The sequence below is a fragment of the Lonchura striata genome, chromosome 4 (genome assembly GCF_050655825.1).
Source record: "Lonchura striata isolate lonStrDom1 chromosome 4, ASM5065582v1, whole genome shotgun sequence".
In the NCBI taxonomy this organism is placed as follows: domain Eukaryota; kingdom Metazoa; phylum Chordata; class Aves; order Passeriformes; family Estrildidae; genus Lonchura; species Lonchura striata.
In genome coordinates, this window is record NC_140706.1 from 48,459,333 (window position 1) to 48,469,235 (window position 9,903).

Consider the following 9,903-nt stretch of genomic DNA (forward strand, 5'->3'; position numbering starts at 1 on the left):
TTGCACCTGCTGTTGTGCACACGTAGAATGTGTCATGGAGATTTGTTTACCAAAGGGTGATTTCTTAATTTTACACTGGATAATGTTTAGATTGATTGACCAATTAGGTCAAAGCTGTATTGGACTGGCTGTAAGGGTTACTGAGTTTCTTAATAAATATAGTATAAGATAATAATAAAGCAATTAATCAGCCTTCTGCAATCATGGAGTCAATACTAATTATTACCCAGTTTGAGGCTGTGGCAACAGACTGCCACACCAGGTACATGGGAGAGAAAAATGACAGCTTAGGGATTCTCTAGTACTGCACTGAAAACAGTGTGTAAAAGTTATCTTCCACCTATGATTTATTCTGTATTTGCTTCCACATATTCCCAAGAATTTTTAATGGTTTCCAAGAATTTTTAATTTCACATAAAAGATTAACTCATTAGTTAACAATATCATCTTTCAATGACAATTCTGTGCTTCCAGATGCTCTGGCCACATGACAAGAAAAGCTCTGGATGTCAGAAGGCCACATTCAGATTGCAGACCAACACAACAGACGTGAATGTATTCCAGTCATTCAAATCTTTGGCAATTTGTTTTTCCTCAGACATAATGATTACTTATCATTGCAAAATTATTCTCTGTATTGTGCAAAATACATATTCTATGCATTATTGCAAAACTATTTTATTTATTATGTATGCTTTAGGTTTGAATAAATGTGAATTAAATGTCATAAGACAAATTACCACTCCTCATATAGAAAAAAAAAAATTGCCCTTTTCTGAAATTAAAAATAACTTCCCTTCAACTAATCACCATTCTGCAGTTTTCAAAATTTATTACTCTTCTTATTATTTTTGACTTGTTATTATGTACTGATGGTGGCACTAAGAGATGTTGCAGGCAGAAAGTCCATTGTCATTTATCTTGTGCACTGCTTGGAGACAGCTACATTTCTTACTGAACTAGTGAATATAAATGGCACTATAAATAGACAGCAAAACCTTTAAATATTTTACTGCTTTTGGGCAGTCTAATAGAAAGCCAAATGCTTTTGTTCTTTTTGTCACTTCATTGTTGACTTAGGAAGCTTTTCCATCAGATCATACAGTAACTGTCAAAAAGGGGAAACATTGCCTTCAAAGATTTTAATCTCAGCTATATTAAAAGAATGGTATAATGACCTGCAATGCCTACATAAATCTTTATCCAAAGAAATGGGAATATTATATATTTATTTTCTGTCAAGAGGAAGTCAAATCTACACATACTTTGTCCCATTTTTCTCACAAATATCAGCACAGCAATATGTCTGACTACATGGTGAAGCAGTTTGCATCTGATTTATGGTCACAGGAAGGTAAAGAAGGATTTATTCAACTTGTGTAACTGCTTGTTGTCAGGGATAGCTTTTCATCTAAGAGGACAGACCTGCTCAGAATCTACAGCCTTCTTCTAGATCCACTCCCAGTGGCAGGAGAAGGGGCAGTGAGTTTTAACATGTTTTGACTGTGGAGGAAATTAGTCTAGGTTCATGCATTAATCTGTCCCAGCATCCACCCTAGGAAGCAGGAATTTTTGCTCCTGACATCAGATCTGTTCCACAGCAGCTGCTCCCACCTCTGTGCACAGCCCATATGAAACGTGGCTCTGGGTGGAGCTGCAGCCTGCAGGGTCAGTCCCATTTGCTTCTTGCCCAGTGCTCCTGCAACATCTTGCTCCACTCTGTCCCTCTGGCCACCTCCTCCTCCTTCCCCTGCCCAGAAACTGGGGAGCACCTTGTAACTCTCACTGGACAGGAGAGAGAAGCTTTTCCTGACAAAGACAGGCAGAGGTTGTCTCCAGGAAATAACAAGGTGCAACACCTAATTAGTCAATGGAATTGCAAATAGAAGGGATGGCAGGGGAGACCATTCAGGTGACAGGCCTTGCCTAGCTGATAAGTACTTAATTTATTTGCATATACACTGACTTTATTATTATTATACTAGCATTACTGGTATCTTCTTAATGAAAAATAATAGAATTTTACTAGAATTAGGAATTCAGAAATTGAGAGATTCCAAGAATTTGTTTTGAGAGCTTCTCTATTAATATTGTAATAATCCTAACAATGTTACAAATTCTACAGGCTCTATCAATGCTGATTATTATAATTATTTGAAAAAATATATGAACTGAAATAATAAAATCGAAGCATGTGGTTTAGCTTCTTTTTGAAGTAAAAGCTCCAGGTGACTGCAAATGAAGCAAGAAACAGAAGTGTTCCACTACAGGTTACAGCAAAACAAGGAAAAAACTCGAGACCCTTCAGATAAGTTCCCTCCCCTCTTGTGCTCTTTATCTAGACTGGTAAATTCTCACTAAAGCTCTCTGTTTTAAGTTGGACACAAATATTCACCAAGTTTAGTGGGGGTAGAATCCCATTTCAGCTTCCCTGAACAGGTGACCCTTTTTACATTGTCCTGTGCTTGGGACCTGCAGGTACTATTAGAAAAGACACTGAAAAAATGGGTGAATATATTGTTATCCATAATGGGAGGCCAAGACATAAAACAAACTTAAGCAGCTACCAAAGAACACAATACATCTTTAACTGGAACATCAGTCAGCAACAAGGACAGCTTTTAAAAACTCCTGTGAGTCAGTGGTCTATTTTCCTTCACAGTTACATAAACCATAGTGATTTAATCCCATGCAATCAAGTAAAAACCTTGTTATATTTTTTTCCCCTATGGAAGAGGTTAAAATTAAGCTGTTTTGGTGGATGTCAAAGAGCAACTAAAAAGTGCACAATCTTATTTTTTCACCATCAAAATATGACGATGGCTATTATTACTAATTGGCAATATTTGAGATAGAAAGCTGTTTTATCACCACTATTTATATTTATATTTGGTAACTTTATCGAAAAACGCCAGCAATTTAAGCTCTCATTCTTGTACTTGGGGGAGCAATTGCTATAGGTTTCACTTGGTGTCAGTATTTCTGAGGTCAAAGATCTTAAGCAACATTCTATTTTTACATTTCTATATTTTTATCCTTATGCAATTTTACTTTACGTAAAAAGCCAAGTTGCCTCTCAAGCAGGAGCTGTAAAGCTACTTCTATACCTTGCAAGAATGGTAAAAGACTATTTTCTTTAGGAAGGTTACATCTTGCTGTCACGAACATACTTGTTGAATAAGTAATTTTCAGCTCAAGGAGAACAAGTGAAAGCAATTTAAACTCAGGCATCCACACTATGGTAAAATACACGCGTGGCTAGACTGTAACAAGGACTGAAAAGATTACAGCTGTTTCTGACTAGTTAGGAGACCTAAATATCAGTCTGGACTTGTCTGAGACATTTAGGGTATAGTTGGAATTTTTTAAATTGAATGGGGGTAGTGCGGAGAAAAGCTGCAGAGGAACCTCATCTCTTGCTGCTTGCAAATTAAACTTCTCTAGAAAAAATTGCAGGACAGGATTGGACCCCAGAGAATTTGTACCAAAAAATAAACAGGAAAAGCCTGAAGGTAACCTTACTTCTTTTCAGAACAGTTCAAACAGTTGGGGTCTGCTTTCACACACACACAAAAAAAACCACACAAGAATTTCTGTTTGCCCTCCTCTTGTGTTTGCAATGGACATTTTAATACAACCCCTAAATAAAAGTGGGAAAAACTACCTTACGACACCTTAATCATTATCTATAAGAAATGTAATAGAGTACATATTTTAAAAGGACATCTACTTTAGATATTAGAGGAAGACAATATAGTGGGGAATATATTGATTGAAAAAGTTGATTGGTAATGCTGACCAAATTTCAATTAAATAAGTATTGAAAATATAGCACTCCACATATAGACAAAAAATACTGCAGTCATTAGTATTATCCACTGTGTTGTAAGCAGTACTTCTCAAAGCTGTTTTACCACATGTGGTGAGGAATGAAGCAGGATTTGACAACTATATTTATATTCTGAGACTACATTATTGATTACAGATAAGATTGGCACATTATGTATCTTCACAAGAAAGGGACAAGGAAAAATATTCAAAAGTTTAAGCAAGGGAAATTTTGTCTGCATAAATAGAAAAACAAAATTCAGTTTTATAATGGTCAGGCTCTGGATTACAGCCCAGAGAAACTGCATTCAGTACTCAACCAACTCAACCAGACAAAGCCCTGGGCACTTCCCTTGTAATTTAAAGTTTGCCCTGGATTGCACAGGGGGTTAAACTAAATACTTCAAAATTCTAATTTACCAAAGTATGTCCTAGTGCTAAATATTAATTTTTACATTCTGAAAAATAACTAAGTGTTTCTTACATGTACACCCACACATACAATTTCTCAGTCCTATCCCAGAGAGTGACAAGTCAAATTAAATTATAGATGCAAATAAAAACTTTTATATTTGGAAATAAATATATATCATTTTAAAAGCAGAGCAAAGATAAGCGTGGCCAAAACTACACAGCATTAATTAGTTTTGTATTTTCATAACTATGTGGATTAAATCCAGTGGACCTTTTCTCAGATTAAAAATATAATCTAAAATAAAACATATATAAATAATATAATAAGAATATAAATATATATAATAAATATAATATATAATACATTTTAAATAAATTAAATTTCAATTAAATGTCTATTAAATATTATGTATTCTAGTAAATATTGATAAGTTATATTACATATTATACTAAATATTAATATATCACTACAAAATATGTTGAATATTAAATATTTTTATATATTACATTATATATTGAATTATATTAAATAATATGAAATTAAAACAAATTTAAAATATTCTATATATGTATATAAAAATATAAATAATAATATGAAATAAAAATATATAATATAAGATTAAAACATAGACCTGAGGATACATGAAACAGCACATTTCAATATTTTTCTCTCTGTCTTTTCTAATTCACAATTATTATTATTACAAAAGTCACATAAGAAGATATAAGAAGTACAGGCAAGAAAAATAATTTCTACAAGCTCTGAATATTTTAAAGTAAAGCAAAACAAACCAGGATAGAACACAAATAATACATTTGCAAGTAAGTCAGAGTGTATTTTAGGTATTTCCACAGAATGTTTTTTGGAATAGGCTCTCTCTGAGATAATGTCAGCTGTGCAGAAGCTGTCCTTTCTAGACAGCCTTACACTGAAATTTATTGTTTCCTGCACTATCTAAACCAGTGAAACTAAACTTCTCCCTTCACTGGACATTGATAAATCCTGCTGCCTAGGTGTAAGTAAGTTTTCATGGGCATAACAGATACTCTTGACTAAGGGTGTGGCCATGCATTAGTCCCTCATGTAAACCACAGTAAAGACTTATTGCTTTTATAGCTATAGGTGTCAAAAAAATTAGCACAAGTAGCAAAATCTAGTTTAGAAACTGTATGACATGTAAAAAAAAATTCCTCCCAGGGTAAAGAAGAGTGGGATTACATTATACAAGGCAGAATGGATCAACACAGGGGAAGGAGGAAGGAAAGAAGTAGCCGTAAATTAAAACTATATCACACATAAAATTAATCTTCCTTTTTCTTATAAGCATCCTTCATATTTACAGCTACAGATGCAGAAAGAAAGAAGATAATACTAAAGCAAACCATTTCTAGCAAATTAAATAGCCAACATGAAAACAACCCACAAGTATTTATGAATGTTTACATAAATAATACATGAAAATGGCAAAGCAAGCAATAAGAATTATTAATATCACAATCAACTAATTCTAAAAAATCACCTGGAGTTTCAGTCCTTGCAGTTACTTTCATCATTAAAACAACTGAAATTATATTGCTTTCAAAAAATAATGCAAGAATATAGTCTGAAGGAGAATATAGTCTGAATTATCTCTGAATGAAATATGGTTTTTATTATTTTCAGAATTAAATCATGTACATGGTATATAAGTCACTTGAGTTATTAGTAAAAAAAAGGGAAGGTATTATATGTTTTCAATGAAGAATTGTTCTCACATTCTAGACCTTCCTATATGACCCCAAATGCATAATCTTGCTAATAGGTCTTGCTACCATACATCTCTCCATTAATTTAAAGTTCCACAATAAGAAAAAAAAAAGCCCTTTGGTATTATCTAAATATTGTGAGTTATTGCAAGACTAGGACAATACAACAAACCTGAGCAATGAGGTAGAAGATTCCCTTCTGTCAGAGGAATAAAAACTATATATTTTTCAGTTCATTAAGTCCCACCTGACTGTAGCTATTTCCAAAGCTGCTCATCGAAGCTCTCTGGAATCAGACTGGAGCAACAGGATCCTCTTGAGGATGATTCAGCTTCACTGAAGCACCGCAGCCTGGAAGTGCTAACTCTGATTTGGCTGCACTGCGAGCTTGGACAACCAGCTTAGATGTAGAAATCCACCTTTCAGGTATCCAAAATCAAATAAGATTGACTTTGGTACAGCTACATAAATGAGCAGAGTATCTGTTTACATCTTGTTCTGTAACAGGCAATTGTATTTTTTACCATGCATATGTAAGATTGCACATGAGTAAGGTATGTCCTCTCTCCTGTGCTACATTAAGCAAGCATTCCTGAGAGACATTTCTGCCACCAGCTAGCTCCATTATAGTTTTATTTTTGATTAAAAATTGGCTATTGGTATTGACACCTGGCACCACATGACTTGTGCCTAATGAATCACAGAGAAAACATAAGGAAAGCATTAATATAAAGTTTAGCACCTGAATCACTGACAGCACTCAAGATATCACTCTGTTCAAGTGTCAAGAACCAGCTAAGTGCAGCCTAAGGCTCTGATAGTATCAATTATTTTACTCCCACTACACAGAATCCTATCTGTCAATCCGTACTGTGTCCCATTTTCCAACCAGATAAAAAGAAAAAGCATGAAGAAACCACCAGAAAAAAAAAAAAAAAACAGCCAGTATCAAATGTCTCAATTTTGCTTTCCTGCAAAACTCCCTTAATGTCCCTCCCTAGGTTATCTATTTGCTGTTGCATGGATGAATTGCACTGCAGAGCTGATGAGGACAAAAGGTTTTAATATGGCATTCTGTACAGTTTGTCTCCTACAGTTTGCAAGGAGCTGGAAAGGACTGACCAGAATGTTTATGCATGACTTGTAAAGTACCTTCATGTCAATGTGTGTTACAATGTTTGCATAAACAACTTACCTCTCAAAAGTAGAAGAAGGTGAGCCCCACTCCAGCCCAAGCACAGTTGTGTTTGCACACTTATGAAAAGAAGTTGTGTATTTCACAAGATCATTAGCAGGCAATGCACAAAAACAATTAATGAACTTATTATGAAATTCAGTTTCAGTAACTAAGTTCATGACAAAAATTTTACTTCTGTTTAGGAACTGGACATCCGTTATTTCTGTTTGAATTGGATAAAGGCAAGGTTTGAACTTGGACAATCTTTGAGGTCCCTTCCAACCCAAACCACTCCATGATTCTATGAAATGTTTCAACAGCAGAAATAGTTAATGGTATTTTCTTTTTCTTTTCCTTTTAGGAAATAAAAATGCTATAAACATTTGAAATTAATTCCCCTCATTGGATGCAGAATACAGGACATCACCCTGTAAGTTGTTACAATAAAAGTTACTTTTTAGTAGATTATAGCACAACTGTGCTCATTTCAAGCTTTATTGAACAATGGTTCATATAACTTTATATGCAACTAAGAGATTACTTCTTTTTCGTACCCAGTTGATCTAGAGATACTGCAGATAGATTAAGTTGGTTTATATTTATACCAAAATAATAAAGTAGCTTACATGAATTCAGTATTATAAAAGCTCCAGCCAAATCTTCTGGTGTTAATTAGACACAATCAGTTAAAAACATCTTTGAAATTACATCCAAAATTAGCTCAGACCCTGCAGGGAGTCTTGTAAACTTGTCACTGTGTCAAGTTGAAAACATTTACAACATTCAGAATTTCACTCAGTTCTTCTGTGATTATTTTAGGGATGTCAGATTTGAACATCAGAGCAGAATGGAATCAATCTGAACCTGCCAAACTTCAGTTCTCAAGATCCTCATAATTTTAAAAATTGTTTTAGAAAAATAGTTTAGAATATCAAGGATATTTGCTCTTTCCAATAACTCTGCAATGGACCCAATTTTAAGCTAAGAGATACTTACTGGAGACCAGTATATTGTAATAATATTACAATTCCATTTATCTGTAATGTTTGGAAGGTACTTAGGCATTCTTAGGTACTTAGGCACTGCAAAGTACTCCTGTAAGCTGGCAAGAGAAGAGAGCACAATTTTGACCATGTGAAACTTTGTTCAATTCACCCTTAAACTTTGTTTTTTGAAGTGCAGATGCTAGAGGCTGCCAGCACAGTCAGGAAAATTATCTAAAAGGAGTTCTCTTACTTTTAGCAATAACTGCACAGTTATTCAAACATGAATTTACATGAGCAGATAAATAGAGTGAATTTGCAACAGCACTTCAACCTTAAGAAACAAAAGGTTGTGCAGAAAAGAGAACTGCAAAGTGATTTTATTACTACTTATTCATATAACATTATGTTTTTGTTCATGCCTAATACCAAGGTTAACTGCATTATTGAAATGTGTGCAGCATTTGAATAACTGTTTACATTTGTAGGTCCAATATAGTCAGAATATTCTCCTGGGATAGAATATAAATGTGACTTTAGTTAGATGACTTTCTCTTCCTGAACACTCTTTCATTTTCTAATGAAGACAAATAGTGGTGAATAACTGAAATCTTCTGAACAACACTGTAATGTGTTAATGGCAGAAAAAAATGAAATCGTTATTTCTCAATTTTAACATTGATTTCCTGAGGAAATTACAAAATGCGTACCTATGATATAAATTGAAAAGGGGTTACATATATCAGAAAAATGGTTTCATGAAGTGCTCTGTATGTGCAAAGCAAAAATGGCCTCTGGAATTAGTGGAAATCAAATTCAGAGATCTTGGTTTCTTTTCCCTTTTTCACTGTACCATCTGCTTCTGTAGCACCCCAGCCCTGCAGATGGGTTTCACACCGCAGGCACAATTGCACGTAACTGTCACAAGTGGACTGTGACGTACATTTTGCAGCAGGTAACAGAAAAAGGAGAGGGGTAAGATAAGCTATTTAGAGACCACAGACATGACCAAAATTTGTGTGACAAGTGTTCATCTGAGTTATCAAATTTCCTCCACCGTGTTAGTTCAAGAACTCTATCTTTACTCAATATAAATATGTGCGAGGCAGTTTGAAATGAAACAATTTCCTGTACCTTTGCACAGAAATGTAAACAGGAGGATCAAAGCTAGCAAGTACTCTCAGCATTGCAACATAGCCAAGTTTAGAAGAAATGTAACACCTAGAGTATCAACAGTACTGCTAAGGCACAGGTGGTAAGCAATTTTTCTAATAGGAAGAAGAGCAGCAATCAGTGCAGCAGAAATCAAAATCAGATTTCTCCAATAATTAGCTGGAAAGCTGGTAGGTGTCTGTATGTGGTTTATTACTTTGTGACTTGGGACGTTGCATGTCTAATAAATGTACTGAATTAAAAGTTCATCAAAATATTTGTCTGTCTAAAAACAGAAGATGCCAGCCTTGGAGGCTTTAGACAGAAATTTTACTGGCAGCTTTCTAGAATCTTGACACATATGAATGAAGTCAAACCAGAGGAAAAAAGCAACAGCTGAGCTTCCTGCTTAAGCAGCAGCCAGCTTACTGACCTTGCAAAATGTCAGTAAGTGCAGAGATTACTTCACGCGCTAGTAGTCCCATAATTTTGTTTTCACTCCCTCCTTGCTAAAGTTCACATCTCCCAAGATCCCATGTGCATGATCGGGCTGTAGTCACAGACATGCCAGGACAGAACTACAGCTACTGCCATGCCAAAGAT